The sequence below is a fragment of the Protopterus annectens genome, chromosome 5.part0, assembly GCF_019279795.1.
Source record: "Protopterus annectens isolate FY-2018-M chromosome 5.part0, PAN1.0, whole genome shotgun sequence".
Classification (NCBI taxonomy): Eukaryota; Metazoa; Chordata; order Ceratodontiformes; family Protopteridae; genus Protopterus; species Protopterus annectens.
The window spans coordinates 1,006,673,594-1,006,694,931 of record NC_056735.1 but is presented as its reverse complement, the minus strand read 5'-3'; positions in this window follow the sequence as shown (position 1 = coordinate 1,006,694,931).

Here is a 21,338-nt window from a genome sequence, read left to right as displayed (position 1 = left end):
GAAATCCTGAAACAAGTATACTCATCACTGTTTTCAAAGTCTAATTTCTGAAATCCTGGTAAAGGTACATGCATAAAACTAATGCATCTACAAGCTGACATGATTTGCAAAACATGAAACTGAAAAGGTCAGCATAGAATGTCTAGAGCTGGAGTTATTAAAGTGCGTTTAAAAAAAGTTATGCAAAAAAGGACATTTACATGTTTACATTAATTATGTAAAAATAGAGTGTGCTACTGTCACGTTGAGTGCGATGTAATCATGTAGTAGGTATTAAAGATATCATTAAAACATTATGGGTAATGTAAAGACATTCTGAGATATTAATGCTGTTTTGATAAAGGAGTTATAACTATTAACTTTATTTTCTTATCTGTATTACTTTTCTAAAAGCTGAGTGACCTAGAGGTGAGCAACTTATGCCATCTTTGACAAAATATTAAGTTTCTGATACTTGCTATCTAACACAAATGGTTTTGTAGAGTAATATTGCTTAGAAATGTTGTGAACTTATTATATGCAGGATTTGCATTGACTCATCAATATTGCAAGCAGCAGTATGCTATCATTGTTTGTCATACATCATTGGAAAGCTCTTGAACAGGTGAGCAGTTCCTTCACTGACACCTTGGATGCTTACAAGGATATAGCCCATTGTTTGACCATCACACTAGTATTTTTGGCAAAGTACAGTTTATTTTTCATAAATATGCTATTTAATGTCAGCTTCTACAGCTACAGACCAACACCACTGTATATCTCATAGTCTATCAAAGTGCTATCATGTTTTACATTTTTTGTAACTCACACCATTCATCAGGTATTTAGAATATAATGCTATGTATTTTCAGTAGAAGATTTTGGAGAAAAGCTCTTAATAAATAAGTGGTTTCCTGGCTTAGAAGGTCTAGGGAAGCATATGTGCTAAGTAGCCTCCTGCCATTCAGGAATACATGAGTTAATATATATACACTAGAGTTGATTATGCACAATGTTATCTTCAAAGAGCTGTACTAATAATATTGTCAGAGATGGTTCCCTATTGAAATGTCAGAAGATAGATTGACAAGTCCTTAAACACTGCAAAAAAAAAAAAAAAAGACGGAAAAATGTAGTACAAGAGTGAATATCAAATATGCTCAATTTCTTAAACTTTTGCAGGTGTGCAAGCATCTTCCAATTTGGGGTGCACCCCCAAAGAGACATATACCAAGTATGAGCCCACCATACCTCGGAAAGAAAGGGAATAATCCTAGAAATGGAAATATTGGAATTAACACATGTAAGTCCAAATTTTTCATTCTTTCAGTCTGTACATTTTGGGACTCATATGCTGAGTCCCAACATTTCAAATAGTTTTTTTCAGCAGATATTACCCAGTTTCTACCCTATTCAAACATCTTGGATCAGCAATTGAATTTAAAATGGAAATTAAGTAAGTTACTCGAAATCTAAAGAAAGTATAAAGAATCTGATTCTCAGAGAAAGGGCAATACAAATATGTTTATTTTCAAAGGGCATTTATTACATGAAAGACTTCATAAAAGACATATAACCATCAGCCTGGTATGCTGGAATAGAACAAACATATAGACACCTGGTTGCACTTTTTGGGGGTTCACATTGATTATATATTGTTGATGGAATACATTTTATCAAGTTGTGTTGAATATGTTAGGACTTTCAGTTAAATGCTTTGCACATGTTGAATTATTAATGTATAAGTAAACTGGACAAATAATCCAAAAAGATAGCATTTAGTTAACTGAGAATCCACAAAAACAAAAAAACGCTGAATGCCACAAACTCCACCAGAGAGAACAAAAGGTGAATACATTAAAAACTCTATTGCACATACTCCATCAGATTAAGGGCTTTCATCCACTAATAATGCAGACTTCATCAGAATACTCAGCACTAGACATTACACATTTAAATATTCTACATTTTGGCACCAAAGTCACTATACAAAACAACTGAATTTCATTTAATTTTCATTTAAAGTGACCATGACCTCAAAAGTATATGCCTATACTATGTACGAACAAACCCTGATAATGTATTGTGACTGTCTTAAGCATAAATATATGTTCTGTATATATTATATAAACAATATAAATATAAATGTAACTCATCATAAAAAAGTAAGTATATTTTTGAAAATACATTAAGTACAAAATAAAAAGTATATATTTTTGTACATAATTTTAAACATGTTTAAAATAACATATTTAAAATACATTTACATATATTATGCATTAAAATCTGTAGTACTAGTATGGGTTTTATAGATATGCGGTCATTTAGACCTTGTAAAGTGGAAGCATCAGTCAGCAATTTGTAACTTTACCTTTCTGCAGCCCAAAATGGCTTTGAAGTTACCGCGTCAAGGGTTAGTTCTAACTTGATCTAATATGGCAAACATAAAAATATGGCCATCCCCACATTTATCTATATGTTTATAAAGGGCATTATGACAGTCCTTTCTCCTAATATAATACATATGATCATAAATTCGTCTTTTAAGACATCTCTCTGTTTTTCCTATGTGATAGCATGGACATGCCATGCACTTAGCCATAAAGACAAACATATTTGAGTTACAATTTCCTTGCTTAACAGTTATCCTGGTTTTGTTCACATTCTTCAGGGTAACCCAATCATCTTCCAATATAGCATGGCATTGGTGACAACAACCATATTTGGTTGTATGTTTGTTCAATACATCAAAACCTCTACCTAAACTACCCTGTTCTAAACTTCGCTTAATGTTACAACCCATCTTATAAACAAACATAGGTTTCACTCCCACAATATTTTTAATTTCGTTATCTGATGTCAGGATGTTCCAATTTTGGGTTAATATTTTTTTGACTTGATTCACATAAGGTGTATATTCTAAAATACATGCTCTCTGATAACTGGCCCCAGTGTCATTCAAAACCTCAAATCGTTTCTCACCCCATTCAACATCCAAAAGCGGTGGAAATTTGTTACCACATTCCTTCATAACATATTTCCTAACATCCTCTAACATATTTTTCGGATATCCTCTTTCCCTAAACAGGGAGATGATGAATTCTATTTCATCAACCATATCCATATATCTAGATGTCATTTGGGCAGCCCTATACACTGTCCTTTAAAAATATTTCTCATTAATTTCCAAGGATGATTGCTAGAAAATTTTAAATACATATTGGAAAATTGTCTCCTTCCTATATATGCGTGACTTAAAGCCACTATTTTCATTTGATATGTAAGTATCCAAGTATGATATTCCATCTATACTGGATGTATGGGTGAACTTCAAAAATGTACTGGTACCATTTATATACTCCATAAATTAATTCAAATCTTCCTGGATACCATCCCACAGGATAAATATGTCATCCAAAAATTTGGAGTAATGTTGAAAGTGCTTGGAAAACCCACAACTAAAAATATGGGTGCCCTCCTAATCAAGCATGACCATGGTGGCATACATGGGGGCACATGCAGCCCCCATAGCTACCCCCCGGTCTGCCGAAAATATTCACCCTCGAAATAAATATAGTTGTGGTCCAACACAATCGACATACACTCCAGAATAAGCTTGACATAATCCCACTCCAAATTTCCATATTTTCTAATACTATTACAAAAACTCTCTAACACCTGCTGTTTGGGAATGCAAGAGAAGAGGTCAACTACATTGATAGTAATATAAATTAACCCCTCCTTCCAAAGGTTAGGGGTGAGACCACCCAGGAATCTTTAACCATATGAGGTATCTTACCATAAATATGTTTCAACCATTTGTTAATGGCTACACCAATTGAAAATGTTTTAGAGTGGCTTCCAGAAACTATAGGGTGGAAAGGGGGGGGGGGGTTACTGATGCTTTTATGAATCTTAGGTATTCCTACAATGGTAGCCAATATTTGATGTTCAACCTTTAAAAATGTATGTGTCCATGGTAATCCAATTATCAATTAAATTACATATCTATGCATTGATACGCAATGTGAATTTCATTGATAGAAACTGTTTCGTAATTACCAGACATCGGAAGTATCTCATACATGTTTGTGGTGTTTCCATATCATCAAATATAACCCCCCCTTATCTGATTTCATCACTCTAATACAATGATCCTCCTTAAGTTTCCTAAGGGTACAGCATTCATCTTCAGATAAATTACTTCTAAATTTCTTAGCTTTAATACAGTTCTGAAGTCTATAAATGTCTTTCCTAACCATGTTTTCATACACTGCCACTCGCGGATGTGAGGATGGAACATATACACTGTTTTTCTTGAGTATTTTAGTGTCAGTGACCTGACCTTTGTCCTGAAACATAATTGCCAAGTTAATTTTCCTTAAAAACATTTTAATCTCACTTAGGCAATCCACTAAATGGAAACAAGATTTAGGAATATATTTCATTCCTCTAGATAATAACATAAAATGTTCAGGGCCTAATTCTAAGTTAGTGTACATATATATTTTAAAGTTGTTCAAACTATTAACTACCCCCTCAGTCACTATATCGCTAGAAAACATCTGTCTTTCATGTTTGCTGTTTATCTCTGTCTCACATTCTCTTCCCATTCTTGGTTCTTATAATACCCATATGTTCCTTGTTGCCTGTTCTGCTTCCATTTAAAATTTTTCCTCCACTTCAGGTGTTGCTCCTGTATCCACCCCCCCCCCTGAAAATTTAAACTATGGCCCTCATAATGTTCATCAGGCTCACAATCTGTTTGGTCCCATCCATCTCTTCTTATGATGTCATAATCACCTCCCTTAGTTATATTTCCACTTTGATTCTTTCCAGGGATATACTAAATCCTTTTTGTATTGCTCAACATCTCTGGCAATTTTCCTACTTTTTTATCATATATATGTTGTGCCTTTTTATCCACAATACTAAATTGCTTAACATATAACCTTTTTTTTTCTAACAAATTAGTGAACTAGTCTCTCTCTCCGAGTACTCATTTCTGTCAACAAGCTGAAAACATAGGAAAAGTGTCGGGGGGGGGTTGTTCTCTGTTACTTGAGATTCATTTCATTGCTTCCTACAAGAATATATGTCAGGAAAGCAGAAGTTCCTGTGTATCCTGTAAGAGTATACTTGCCTTTACGGGAAACTTCCCTGAAATCCTGAAACAAGTATACTCATCACTGTTTTCAAAGTCTAATTTCTGAAGTCTTGCTAAAGGTACATGCATAAAACTAATTCATCTACAAGATGACATGATTTGCAAAATATGAAATTGAAAAGGTCAGCATAGAATGTCTAGAGCTGGAGTTATTAAAGTTCATTTACAAAAACTTATGAAAAAAAGGACATTTACATGTTTACATTAATAACGTAAAAATAATGTAAAAATAGAGTGTGCTACTGTCATGTTGAGTGTGGTGTAATCATGTATTAGTGGGTATTAAAGATGACATTAAAACATTATGGGTAATATTAGATATTAGTGCTGTTTTGATAAAGGAGTTATGACTATTAACGTTATGTTCTTATCTGCATTACTTTTCTATAAGCTGAGTGACCTACAGGTGAGCAAATTATGCCATCTTTGACAAAACATTAAGGTTCTGACACTTGCTATCTAACACAAATGGTTTTGTAGATTAATATTGCTTAGAAATGTTGTGAACTTATTATATGCAGGATTTGCATTGACTCATCAATATTGCAAACAGCAGTATGCTATCATTGTTTGTCATACATCATTGAAAAGCTCTTGAACAGGTGAACAATTCCCTCACTGACACCTTGGATGCTTACAGGGATATAGCCCATTGTTTGACCATCACACTAGTATTTTTTGGCAAAGTACAGTTTATTTTTCATAAATATGCTATTTAATGTCAGCTTCTACAGACAGACCTTTAATACTAACACCACTGTATATCTCATAGTCTATCAAAGTGCTATCATGTTTTACATTTTTTTGTAACTCACACCATTCATCAAATATTTAGAATATAATGCTATGTATTTTCAGTAGAAGATTTTGGAGAAAAGCTCTTAGTAAATAAGTGGTGTCCTGGCTTAGAAGGTCTAGGGAAGCATATGTGCTAAGTAGCCTCCTGCCATTCAGGAATACATGAGTTAATATATATACACTAGAGTTGATTATGTACAATGTTAGCTTCAAAGAGCTGTACTAATAATATTGTCAGAGATGGTTCCCTATTGAAATGTCAGAACATAGACTGACAAGTCCTTAAACACTGCAAAAAAAAAAAAAAAAAAGACGGAAAAATGTAGTACAAGACTGAATAGCAAATATGCTCAATTCCTTAAACTTTTGCAGGTGTGCAAGCATCTTCCAATGTGGGGTGCACCCCCAAAGAGAGATATACCAATTATGAGCTCACCATACCTTGGAAAAAAAGGGAATAATCCTAGAAATAGAAATATTGGAGTTAACACATGCAAGTCCAAATTTTTCATTCTTTCAGTCTGCACATTTTGGGACTCATATGCTGAGTCCCAACATTTCAAATAGTTTTTTTCTGCAGACATTACCCAATTTCTACCCTATTCAAACATGTTGGATCAGCAATTAAATTTAAGATGGAAATTAAGTAAGTTACTTGAAATCGAAAGAAAGTGGGCAGCCACGGTGGTGCAGCGGTTAGCATTGCTGTCTCACAGCAAGAGGTTCTCTGGTTCGATCCTTGGCTGGGGTGCCTTCTGTGTGGAGTCTGCATGTCCTCCCTGTGGTCACGTGAGTTTTCTCTGGGTGCTCCAGTTTTCTTCCACATCCCAAAGACATGCTGTAGGTGAATTGGATACTCTAAATTGGCCCTAGGTGTGAGTGTGTGCATGTGTGTGCCTTCTGTGGAAGGTTGGGCACCAGGCTGGCAACTTGACAATGTAAAACTCCATTGCCAATCATGAGTGGACAGGTGATCTGCTGTGGTGACCCGGAACTCAGAAAAAGCCAAAAGAAGAAGAAGACTCGAAATCTAAAGAAAGCATAAGGAATTTGATTCTCTGAGAAAGAGCAATACAAATATTCTTATTTTTCAAAGGGCATTTATTACATGAAAAACTTCATAAAAGACATATAACCGTCAGCCTGGTTTGTTGGAATGGAACAAACATATAGACACCTAGTTGCACTTTTTGGGCATTCACATTGATTAAATATTGGTGATGGAATAAATTTTATCAAATTGTGTTGAATATGTTAGGACTTTCAGTTAAATACTTTGCACAGGTTGAATTATTAATGTATAAATAAGTAAACTGCACAAATGAAGGAATACAAATGTGTCCACTTGGCGTTCATGGCTACTAAAAGAGCAGTACTAGCCAGCTTGTATCAGATATGCCAGGATATATTAGTAGAACTGTTGATATTTAATGACAGAAAGGAAATGTTGCATTATTGATTTGGTGGAATTCATTTCTAATTTCCTGTTCTAGATGGGTCCAATGCAGAGGAGATAAGTTATTCTGACCAAGCAATAGCAGTATGTGAAAGATGGGATGATAAGTATGCAGGTCCAAAAAACCCATAACACCAAGTAGGTTTGCTGTCCTCTTACTTTTCTCCAATTACAACCCAACATTACAGATATATTGCATGATTAACTCATCAAGCACTGGAATAGACTAAAGACAAATAGCTAGCTAAATGTGTCATGGTCAGGCAAATTGTAAAATTCACTACCTTGGTCATTCTGAGGACATTTATGAGAAAGTCTTCTAAACATGCACTGGAACAAATAGCTTTACCAAAATGGGACATTAATTAATAATTAGAACTTAAAAGACTGTTAGCTATAAAATGAAACCTACATATTTTAGTTGTTTTGCATTTTATATTCTCCAAGACATCAGATTGTGGCTAGTTGTTTTCATGATATACTAATGAGAAACAGCTTGGTTTTATTAATGTTGACATTAAGGTGTGCTATTTGGGTAAAAATGAAGACTGGAACAGAAAATTCACTTTACAGGTAGGCTTTCCAAGGCATGCACTCTTCAGTAAAAGTCACAAATTTGACTTGAATTTAAGAGTTGGTCCCAAAAATTAATTTTAGTATCTCTCTTAACTGCAAAATGTTATAGCTGGGAGAAAAAGAAATGGGGAGAGCTGTACCCATGCAGAGTCCCTTTGTTCAAAGTGAAATGTGAAGAATTGTCTGAGTTTGTAAGAACATTAGCTATGGAAAACAGAATACTTATGGCTGCTCCCAAATAATAGGGGAGCCATCCAATGACAATTCCAGTAGGTCAAGTAAAAAAAACACCTTCCAAATGTCAACGAGCATAGCAAAAGCCAGAAGCCAGAGCTGGGGAAGAGATCTTATATGAGTGCTAAATAATATAAATTGAGGTATTCTAAATGAGTGTCCCCCAGTGAAATCTCACTGGTGACTTCCAATTAACAGTTAACACAGGGCAAGGTCTAAGAGGATAGATCCTAGCATATTGCTTGGCTTCAGAATTAGTTGATAGGAAAAACTGGACTTATTATAGCAAAAAATTCCTTGGACAAGAAATACACACATATGTATTGATTTGTATATGTGGGTGCCAATATATTTGTATAGTACTAAACTATGCTAATATCAGCCAGGTGCTTTACCCTTGGGAAACGTGTTTGATGCTTGTGGCAATTCTTCTGATATTAGTTGTCCAGTTAAACAGCTTTGTTCCTCTATTGTAAAATGAGACAGCAATTGAAGGAAGAGGGAAATCCATAGTATTAACAGTAGATGTAGAAGAGAGATGACCAGCTGATGACCAGATGGCAATAGTTAGGGATTTAAACACCAAAGCATCCTGTTCATGCTTACCAACTGACAGAGGACCCTTGGTCCACTATGGACTGACCATACAGCCCTTTAAAAAGAAGAAACATAAACTTGCCACTTCTCTTCTTCAGTGTCCATGATTGTAGAACAGTACATTTTAAAAAGAGCTCAGATTTATGTTTCAAGTCACTAGTGAGGGTTGTTTTACAGTGTTTCAATAATCATCATCAGGCACATTCTTGAACTTTGTAATTCTACTTTAACAGAATCCATTTCAAATATTTTTCCGAATCTTTATAGTTACCATCTAGAAAAGCATAAAATTTCATTTTTACCTAATGACAGAAATGTTGCATTTTCAGCTTAAAGGTTTTACAAAATACAAATAATAGCACTGTATCTACATGTACACAACAGAACAGAATCAATAATAAATTGCCTGATATTAGAACCTACAAAAATGAATAGACTAAAGTATCATGATTTTGTGGGGTTTCATCTTACAATCAAGGCAAGCTGAACAGTAATAATGTCATGGTCCAACAAAAAATGATGTTGCACGTTGTATGTGCAGCTTCTGGAGTATTCTGCTGCAACCCCATTTATGCTTGCTGCATTGTTATTATCTAATAAATCAGTATTGCATTGCCCACTGCTTCCTAATATTCCTGCCTGCTGCTCAGAGACCTTATACTATTACTTTATCAAGTATCTCGTAATGTATTGTGCTGTGAATCCATGGCTGCTGTTCAGGTGATCCTTTCAGGACTATACTTCATTATGATGTAGTGTACTGAGCTGTACTAGGGTGTACTACATGCAGACTGTTTAATGCCTATTAAAAATATTTCAGACTCAATGTTTTTTCATCATACTGCTCAGTCTCAACCGTCATTTAGTACTGATGCAGTCATTTGAGTATTGTGATTGACTCTTGTGAGTTAGATTTGAGGGGTAGATGTTTTTGCAATTTAGTAGACAAAACTGAATATCAAAGCATATTTTGTTAAATGCAAGACATCTACCGGAACATATCATTTTTATTAAATGTCTGTTGTGACTGAGAAATCACAAGAACAAACATAGAGTTTGAAAATAATCTTAGACTGGTTTTCAGTCAAGTGCTTTAAATTGTCATGTGGTGTGTTTTTACAATAACGAAGTATGTTTGTAACACAAGAGAAAAAAAAACACTTCATCTCTATTATTTTTTGTGTGTGTGTGTGTGTGTGTGTGTGTGTGTGTGTGTGTGTGTGTGTGTGTGTGTGTGGATTTTGTTCCCTGTGTACTTTACATTTTGTTTTGAACTTTTTCAGGTTACGTAGCTAAGACTAACAAGGACAGCACACTTGTTATACATTCTGCATATTTTACAAGAGATGTTCTGTTGATCTACAGAAGTCCCCAGTTTTATTAATGACCTACAGATACAACAGGAATTTTAGGTAAGAACCCAAAAAGAATGTCAGGACACAACTTTTACCAGGCTATTCAGAGTAAATGCATGTGATACAAACATCACACTACTTCATTACCTGCATTTATCTGGCACAAATTTCACTTAACTACACAATAATTTCAACTTTCACCAGCCTATGACATATCTATTACTACCTATTCCAAATTAATCTATGGGTATCCTTTCAGTACATCAACAAAACTCACAATCAGTCACACTTTCTTTTTCATAATTGCATCAAAATCAGTGACAGTTTGTGACTGGCCAGGATTTCTTCCCATGGTTAAAACACATATCCCTCAGAGAAGAAAAAAACATGAATATATTTTCATTAAGAGTAGAATTATAATTTTCCAGTTAATTCTTTATTATGCTTTTATCTGATCTGAGGATGGGCGAAAATATCAAATGGAAGCACTTATCAATTTTAGTTTTATAAGTTTTAGTTTTTCGATAAAGTAATTTTCTCCCTACCATGTACAGATTGACATTCTTGCTGAGAAAACCAATAAAGCACTTATTCATGAAGAGGACGATCAAGAACAAGAACGAAATAAGAAGTACTCATTGGATTAATTTTGCAAGCAGCAGTTCGATCTTCTAATCGCAAGGCTTTTCTGCAGTTTTGAATCAGATCTTAGTACTATTTCTCTTTAAAGTATTATTAGATGAACTGGTGACATTGAATGTGGTGGCTAATTTTCAGAATGCTGTCACTGCTGTTTGGTTTTCTTCTAGTTGTAATCAAATATCTTGTGATAACACCATAATGAACATTAACCAAGGGCATCATATTGATACTATGAAACTAATTTACCCTTGTCCATATGACTGTCTATGCCAGGAAAAGTTAATGTGCAAAATGGTCAATTTAGGCTATTTACAGCAATTATCAGGTTGCTTTATAATTTGTTTAAACAATACGGAAGTTTGTCTTCAGTATAAAAACATGATTGATTGAAATACTGTAACATACAGAGTACAGCAATGTTAACATTTTGGCCCATATCTATTGGCTTTTATGCCCTGAACTTACATGCAAGTAATTTTCATATGACACACGTTGATGACCAAAAGCTGAATAAAGTGGTTACTTGTGATAATGTTAATAGTATTCTGCAGGGGGCATCTAAATGTGCTTTCTGACTGGGCATGTAAAAGATATGCATTAATGCAAATAAAGCTTAGGCCATGAGCTGACGAAACTGCAAGTGCAATTGTATAATCACAATATGCATATCCAGATGGGTCTGTATTTACTTCTACATCTCATTCTTGCTGAAAATGTCCTTAGTTTCTTACTGTGTACTACAGAAATTGTGGTGGTGATGCTGCAGTAGCGTTGTCACCTCACAGGAAGACGTTGTCCTGTTCGATTCTCAGCTAGAGCATCTTCTGTGTGGATACATGCATGAATGGGTGTACCTTCGTTCTAGGTTGTGCGTCAGGGCTGGCAACTTGGCACATAAAAATCTACTGCCAATCATTAGCAGACCAGAGTTCCACTGTGGTGTCCCCTAACCGGGAAAAGCTGAAAGACACAACAACTACAGAAACTGCATCATCCTCTGACCTGGAAACACTGTTATGATTTACATTGTTCTCTTCTGGTACAACTGATTTTTATTCCTATCCTGTTTTTGAAAAAAAAGGACTCATATTTCTTCTCTGTAAAAATGGTTTGCCTACACCCTGCTTGTTTGTTTTAGTCACTTTTTTTCACTGTGCTTAAAATCATCTTTCCTGCACAATGTTGATTCCTGTGGCTCATTAGCATATAGTACAGAGATAGCATCATTCTGTGACTTGGAAACACTGCTACCATTCATTTTCTTCTCTTGTGGTGCAACTTACATTTTATTCCTACCATTTTCTAAAAAAAAAAAAGAAAATCCTACTTCTTTCTGTAAGAATGTTTTCTATCCATCCTGGATGACTATTGCCGTCAGCTTTTTTTCACAATATTTGAAATCTCACTTTCTTCTCTTCTGATGAAACTCACCTTTTATTCCTTTCCTGTATCTGAAAACAAAGGAAAAAAAAAAACAAAAACTTCATTTTCTTGTCTATGTGAATGGGTTGACTACATACTGCATACTTGTGTCATTCAGCTTTTCAAACAGTACTTCAAATCAAGAATTTCCATGTTGCATAAACTATACCATACATTATACACAGATCCTTCTTGCAACCATCTTCTCAACATGGTAATCTTCACAAATCTGTAAAGTAACTTTTAACATGATTTTGTTTTCCACATGCAAAACTGTGTTTGGGCTGGCTGGCATAGAAGTTGGTTGCCTTGTAAGAATCCAGAACAAACTTGTCAAGTAAATGTTGCATCACATTTCATCTAATGTATTCGTTAGTTGGTTAAGCCCACTGGACACAATTGTCCCTTATTAGGTGTAACCTGGCAACACTGTCTGGTTAAATGATATGTGCACAGACTCACAGTAGGCAAAAAAGCTGTAAGGAATCAAGCCCTGTATCCCAGGCTATAGGAAACAGTTTCTTCCCTGCTCTGGACATTGATCCACTGTGCTAATTAATTGCCAGACTGCCATCAAACTATCTTACCATTTAATATTCACTTTTACTTTCCATTAACCATTTCAAAATCCTTCACTCTGGGTGCTGCAAAACATCTCATAAAGACTACAACTGCACCTTACTATCCACAGCTAACACACATTTGGATTGACTAAGACAAATTACTTGTTATGCCAAATTATCATGTAAGGGGTTAAACTTCAAAATCTCTCCACAGGAATCTCTGAGTTCTGGAATGAGGACAGGACAAATATATCTGCCAAACAATCATTGTCTTGAATCTCATTTCAGAGGTGTCATGTCTTGATAGCCACAGGACACTGTACAAATCCACAGGCTTCATCCAGCACTTCCTTTTTTTTTCCAAAGACTCATTCCCCACAAATTGAAGAAAATATAACAGCATTGTATCATTTTACAGTATTAGATAATTTACAATGCCAGGAATTGACTTACGTTTCCATTATAGGTTCATAGGTTATTAACAAGCAATCAGTCTGAAAGACCATTAGCAGCCTAACCAATGCAAACACTATTTGTGCCCTCTCTAATTATAATGGTCTAATTACACAAACCAGGAATGAATTTAGAAATCCCCATCCACTTGTTAAAGTTGGATTTAAAGAGAGCTAGGGAGCTAATTTGTTTGATTTGGAGTAGGAAATTATTCCCTATGTTGTTTTAGGAGAAATATCTCGCAAGCAAACAGGGCTTGTGTTTATGTCCTTAAGGATGTGATTTGTGGTATCTCCAGTTTTTTTTTTTCAGAGGAATAAAAGGTTGAGTAGGTTGAGAACTTTCACCAGATTATAGGCTGAGCAGATATCAGCAGGCATTAGCCTATAGGAGAAAGAGCAGTGACACAGGTTTTAATCAGTTTACACTTAGGAGCTCTTACCCAAAATTGTATCACATTGGTTAGGAAATGTTGTGGTCTTTCTGTTTCATTGATATGCTTGGACAGGTAACTGAAAAGCAGGCATTCTATTCTATTAAGGGCCTGATTAACAATGAGAAGAGAAAGACAATGCACTCCTTGGATCTGCAGGATAGTATCTACTTCAGCCAGGTAGAACAGTTTCCTAACAATAGTTGATGTCCTGTAGTCAAAAGTCATTGTTCACAAATATTCCTGAATCTCTATTCACACCATCAATACTGGGGGTATGTTTTATTTGATATGTACAGGAGTCTTTTTTATTTTGCAAAGAGAAGTAAACTACATTTTTGGACATTATGATTAAGCCCATGGTTGTAACACCAATTATTAGTGTAGTTTAGGCCCTCTTTTATCAGATGGAAATTCATGACAACACTTCTATTCAGTTATCACCATACTTTGTCAACCACAGATCTTTGATGTCAGTTTGGACATCAAAGAAGTATATGCTGAAGAGGTCTTTGGCAAATTGTAAGGTCACGAATAAACAGATGAACCCACTATTCATGTAAAAACAACCAAAGAAGCAACATGCCACGGCTGTAGAAAAATAAAAGCAATTTATTCCACACAAGACAAAGGTGAGCACTTTCATGGACTAAGCCACTTCATCAGACAATAAAAGCAGAACAAAGCCCCCATTTTATACCATTTCAGAAGAACTCAATTGATAAAATTCCCACCTTCATTTAAAGGCACACAACATACAAATTACCACTTTCAAGAGATTTACAATGTCACCTGAAAAAAGCTTAAAGTCAAATTGCACTTAAAATAAAATTCATAGCATAGAGATGTACAACTAGGGACATATAAATATATAGGATTAAGCATATGTAAGTACAACTACTTAAGCAAATCCCTGCCTAAGAAAATAGGCTTCCTTTGGTTGTTTTTACATTATATTTGATTGTTTTTTGGGAGCACAGCTTACCATTACCACTTATTCTTCGCTTTTCTACATTGAACCCACTATTCGCCAGTGGTGTTCACTGTATAATTTACAGTTAAAAGATGGCAAAACTACAAGAAAAGCATGTTAAAGGGGCTTGTTAGGATGGGGGATTGTGATGAGTTAGGGGAGACAACCAAAGATGAATTTGGAGTCTGAGAATGAACTAGAGGAGTAAACATGGTGTCAAAAGGTTCAGGGTTAGAATACTCAAGGATATGGAACATGATTTCAAGGAAAGCATTAAGGAAAATGAAGATGACTGACCAATGTGTATATATGAATATAGGCATAGCAAATAGGACAAATGATAAGGCATACAAGAGGTGGAATAAAGGTTTGATGAGCTGGAAGAAACATTGCAGAAGTAGTCTAACAGAAAGGTGACAACATTGGATGAGGGTAGCAGTGAAGCAAGTGTAAAGGGAGATGGTAGAGCTGGCAGAAAAGATCAGGAAAATACGCAATTCTTTTGTGCCTTTACCAGAAATGAGAAAGGTATGGACATAAATGGTCAAACTGAGGCAATTTGGTAGGGAGATCATAAAGCACTGGTCAAATTAGTAGCACTGAATGACTATTTCATATCAGTCTTTAAAAATCAAAGCAACGGGAACATGTCAGGTTAGGCTACATAGTGAGAGATGACTAAGCAGCAGACAGTTACCAGGGTAGATAGGCAGAATACAGCAAAGGAAATGACTGCCCTATAGAATGATATAGCAAAACAACCAGATTGTCTGCCTCACAGAGACCTCAGGAGTCTGAGGAGTTTGCTAGAAGGTGTCCTGCTAAAGAACATTAGTCAATCACTTGGTATTGTAGAAGCCTGATGAATGAAGGACAGCAAGTGCAATATCATTAGACAAGGATAGAGAGGAAGAAAAACCTGGGGAATGGCAGCCTAATTAACTAACAAGCAAAGCAGGAAAACTAATGGAGAAAATCATTAGTGGACTGCAATCTTCATTTCAGGAACAAACATGGGGTCCTTCCCAGAAAGAGCTGTCATTCAAAATGGATTCAGTTTTATAACCAGGTTCCACTTGAATATAACAAGGTGCATTCATAGACTGATTGACAGATAGGGTCTACCTGGGCTTTACCGGGCCTTTGATTTAATCCATAACAGCAGTCTATAGTAATACTTGAAGCTTGATGGAAGACCAAGATGGAGGAACTAGACTGCAATGCCATTGATGGGTCATAGACAGAGTTTTGTGGTGAGATGTTTTCAGAAATAAGCAATATGAGTAGCAGAGTACTTCATGTGTTCAGTCTTAACTTCAGTGTTTTTAGTTTATTTGTCGAACAGTACATTTATTGAACGACTGTTCATCAAACTCTACTTATCAAACCAAATTTTAAACGAAAGGCCAAATCATCATAACACTATACATCTAATGATGCTAGGTGGCCAACATCAAGGAAGCTGAATGGAGCAACACAGCACTTACTGGTAACTTAGGTATAAGGAAACCTGCAATGCACCCCCCCAACACCCTGCTAACTATATATGCCAACTTCAAGATTGCACTACAGAGGGGAAAAGGCAGACTTCCTTATACATATGTTACCGGTAAGTAAGTGCTTTGTTGCTTTGTTCAGCTTCCTTGTTGTTGGCCAACTATCATCGTCAATGTATAGTTTTACAATCATTTTGCTTTTCGATTAAAGTTAGGTTTGATGTTTAGTGTTCGACAAACAGCCATTTGATGAATGTGCTGTTTGATGAATAAACATAGACCCGCATGATAGATTTCTTCAAAGAATTTTTCTGGACATCCAAAACCTACAGAAGTAGTTTCAGCCAGCGAGTTGTCAGTTACTTTTGCAGAAGGCTTAAATTTCAATAGCAAATCAAAAAGGTTTGTTTAAACTTGTCAAGTGTAGGCATTCATGGAAGATAAAAAAAAAGTTAGTAGACATCTCCAACAGTTTAATACCAACTAAAGGGGATGGAAAAGGGGAACAAGAAATTGTGGTGGAAGTGGTAGATTTAAATTCTTGGAATCAACCCCAGGGCAATATCAACAAAATTATTATACTACTATGTCACCACAATTGCCATAAAGTGAACCATGTTTAACTAATTGTTTCAATTGTGCTCATCCTGGACATCGGTCCAATGAATGACCACTATCTCTCTACAACAAAGTCAATTCTGATCTGTAAAATGCATCTATATAACCAAGGACAATTGGGGCAACCCATGATTAACAGGCCAAGCTTATAAAGGCTCTAAGGCCACTAGCCTAGTAACCTGCTGTGAACCTATAAACATATAAACAAATTTGTCAAATGTCCAAATGCCATAGCAGGCAGAAAGCCATCCTCCTATGTAGATTACCACTTGGCAAACACCAGTGTGGCAACAAACTCATTAGAACAGCCATTAACATGAACCACAACTATTTTCTTTAGTATCAGTTCACCAAGAAGGTACTTTTGTCAGTATTATAATGCAAAATCCATCTCCCTCTTTTTTCATTGACATAGTAGCAACTGGATCTATGATTACTTCATCAAATGCTTAAAATATCCCAAATTCCACCTAAGTAGTCCATGGAGTGAAAATGCCCAGAGTTCTGTTAGGCTGCCCAGAGGCAAAACCTATACTTATTCAAATTGATCTACAAAGGAACAAAATATGTTCATTTTAGGAAAAGCTGCCCCTTTAAATCTTTTAGTTAGAGATTTGCTTAAGTGAAAGCCTGACCCCATGTGCAAAAATGGGAAAAGATACAGGACCTGTGCATATAATGTTAAATCCTTGTGAGTGTCTACCTATGGTACTTCAATATCCTTTGTCTGCTGAAGTAGAGAAAGGAATTTAAACTATTATTTCTTCATTACTCCAAGGTATAATATTTCTGCTTGAAGTCCATGTAACACACCTATCTGTTCAGTCAAGAAACAAAGTAGAAAGCACTTATAGATTTGTACAAGATTTCCAAGCAGTTAAAGCAGTGAGTATCAATTTTTTTCCTATTGTCCCTAACCTTGCTACAATACTGAGTTTTATCCCACCAACTGCCAAAACCTTCTCAATGATACATATCTCTTCTGTGTTTTAGTTCTATTCCTATATACCCAGATAATAGTATATAGATTTGCATTTACATGCAGAGGTCAACAATGCACTTGGACTAGATTACTTCAAGGATATGTTGAATCACCTACACATTTCTCTGGGGAAATGAAAAAACAGTTATCCAAAATCAGACTCTATATGACTCCACTCTAATTCATTATATAGACAATTTATTGTTAGCTTCCAAATTTCCTCATGACTGCAAGTAAGATACTATCTTTGTTGTAATAAGACAATCAAATATAGGATTTAAAGTCAACAAGGACAAACTGCAGTTGTGGAAGTCTCACGTTCAATGCATGATAGATATATTCAGAGAATTTTCTGGACATCCAGAAGATACAGAAGGCGCATCAGCAGCACGTTGTCAGCTACTTTTGTAGAAGACTTATTACCACCATTTCAAGAGCAAATCGTAAAGGTTTGTTTAAACTTGCCAAGTTTAGGCATTCACAAAATTATTAATCAAGCACAACGTGCAGCAGATAAGCATACTCTCAAATAAAAAAGAGCAAAAGAAGTTAGTAGACATTTAGCTCCAACAGTTCGATACTAACTTACACTAACTTACATGGATGAGGAAAGGGAAGAAGGGCTCATGGAGGAGGAGGAGGAGGAGGAGGAAGATTAAGATTATTGCAACCAACCTCAGGACAATATCAACAAAATGATTACCGTCCTATGCCACCACAATCACCATATAGTGAATCATATTTTACAAAATTTTTCAATTGTGGTCAGCCTGCACCTTGGTGAAATGAATGCCCACTGTCTCTCCGCAGCACTCAAATTTGCCAAATGTCCAAATGCCATAGGAAGCAGAAAGGCATCCTCTTGTGTGGATTACTACTTGACAAATATCAGTGTGACAGAAAACTCCTTAGGACAGCCATGAACAGGAACCACAGCTATTTTCTTTAGTACCAGTTGACCAAGAAGGTCCTTCTGTCAAAATTACAGCACAAAATTCATATCCCTCTTTTCTCATTGACACGGGAGCAACTATATCTATGATTACTTCATGAAATGCTGAAATTATCCCACTTTCCACCAAAGCATTCCATGGAATGGGAGTGTCCAGAGTTCTTTTAGACTATCAAGAGACAAAACCTATACCTATTCAAATGGATCCACTAAAGGAACAACACATGTTCATTGTAAGAAACGCTTACCCTTTAAAGCTTTTAGTTAGAGATTTTTTATGTAAATTATAATGTGCTTTTTACTTCACCCCAAATGGCATTTGTTTAGAAGAGGATGCCTTTTTCGCTGTTTTAATATGGAAGCAAACTTCAGACACAGCCAATTTGGAAGGATTAGAACTAACCCATCCACAATTTTGTACTAAAAATGAAAATGAGGTATGGCTCATAAAAGGTGCAGAACTTGTGTAGATAATCTTAAAACAGATTGTAAGTGTCTAACTATAGTAGTTCAATATACCTTGTCTGCTGAGGCAGAGAATAGAATCAAACCAGCTATGTTTTCGTTACTCCAACAAGGGATAATAGTTCTGAGTTGAAGTCCATGTAACACACCTATCCATCCAGTCAAGAAACCAGTAAATAAACTCTTATAGATGTGTACAAAATGTACAAGCAGTTAAAGAAGTGGCAGTATCAACTTTTACTGTTGTCCTTAACCCTGCTATAATACTGAGTTCTATTCCACCAGCTGCCACAACCTTCTCATTGATAGATATTTCTGTTTTTTTGTATTCCTATATAGCCAGATAGCCAATATTTATTTTCATTTACATGCAGAAGGTAACAATACACTTGGACTAGATTATCTCAAGGTTATGTTCAATCACCAGCTCATTTCTCTAGGGAAATTAAACAACAGCTAAAATCAGATGTCTATATGGCTCCATTCTAATTCAGTATGTGGATTATTTATAACTAGCTTCCAAATTTCCTAATGACTGCAAGCAGGCACCACATTAAAACAGTAACATGCTTTCCTGGGTCTGGCAGGTTATTGCTGATTGTAGATTTCAAACTTTGCAGAGGTAACAAATTCCTCACTAGACTTGTTGAAGAAAGATACCCCTGGGCCGCTACTTGGCAAGACTGCCATGAACAAGCTTTTGCTCCATTAAAACCCTACTTTTGCATCCTCCTGCACTTCAATTACTAGACTATCCTAAAACATTTTTCTTGTTTTGTTGTGAAATAAATAAAGTTGCTTTAGGATTATTAGCACAATGCAGAAATGATGGTTTTACACCTATTGCTATTGCAGCACAAATCTTGATCCTGTAGCAGCAGCCCCTAACCACTTCCTTAGGACGGTGGCTATGACAGTGTGTCTAGAAATGGCTTCTACCTTGACTCTCAGGTAAAAGACCTACATGATAGTTCCACATTCTGTAGAAGCATTGTTATCATAAACTATGACTCAGTATTTATCTGTAGCATAATCGTCTAAATATGAGTCATCTCTGCTTAATAATACTTCTTTGCAGATTATTCAATGCCCACCACTTAACTCTGCTTCTTTAATTACCACAGACAAAGGAGAACCACATAACTGTGTTGTTGTAGTTTACTCAGTGCTCCCTTCCTAGATCAGACATGTTCATTACCAAATCCTTAATTTCTCCTTTTAGTTGTCTCCTATGTTCGTGGAGAAGGTGGAACATTATTAATAGCCTTTTCTGTTTGTACCCAGTAAACAATTTTGTTAACAGGACAATTAAGTGGAAATATATCTGCTCAAATAGCTGAACTTGTGGCTATTACAGACATGTGTAGGTTAGTGAAGAATAAAACTGTTACTGTTTTCACAGACTCATGTTATGCTTATGTGGTAGTTTATGATTTTGGAATATTTAGGAGAGACAGAGTGCATTTGATTTCAGCAGGGTCAGACATAAAAATGTTGCATTTGTTCAAAAATGACTGAATACATTATTGTTACTAAAGGAACTAGATGTGTTCAAATGTGCCACACATAAAAATGACAATTCTTATATCACTCGAGTTAATAGTTTTGCAGATATGGCAGAAGGACAGGTTGCAATGTTCTAGTCTGTTCAGACTTCATTTTTGCAGCAGCTCTAGGAGACCAACAACAATATTGTTTTACAAGAATTGTTATCTTTCCAGAATCAGACTGAGGATTCTGAATGGGTGAGGTCGATATGTGATGGCTACAGCTTTACTCCAGATCTTTTGTGGTGCCACCCAAAAGGGCAGCTGGTAGACCAACAAAATTTTCTAGCACAATTGATTAAAGCTTATTATGTACCTTTTAGTTTGGGTAAAAATGCCTTAATCAAACAGATTTCCAATTATGGGTAAGCTCATCTCCTTTTGAAAGTCAGTCAATGTCTTGTTAATACGTGTAACTAAGTAATGTTTCAAAGAATGTACTGGCACCCACACAAACCTAAAAAAGCTTTGGGGGCCATTTTGTAGCATTTAGTAGGAATTAGTTGAACTCCAAATAATGTAAAAGTTGAGGTATATACTTGTTGTGACTTATATTTTTTTTCTGGAAGAGTAGAGGCATATCCATGTAGAAGAAATGATTCTATAACAGTATCAAAAAAAAATGATGCA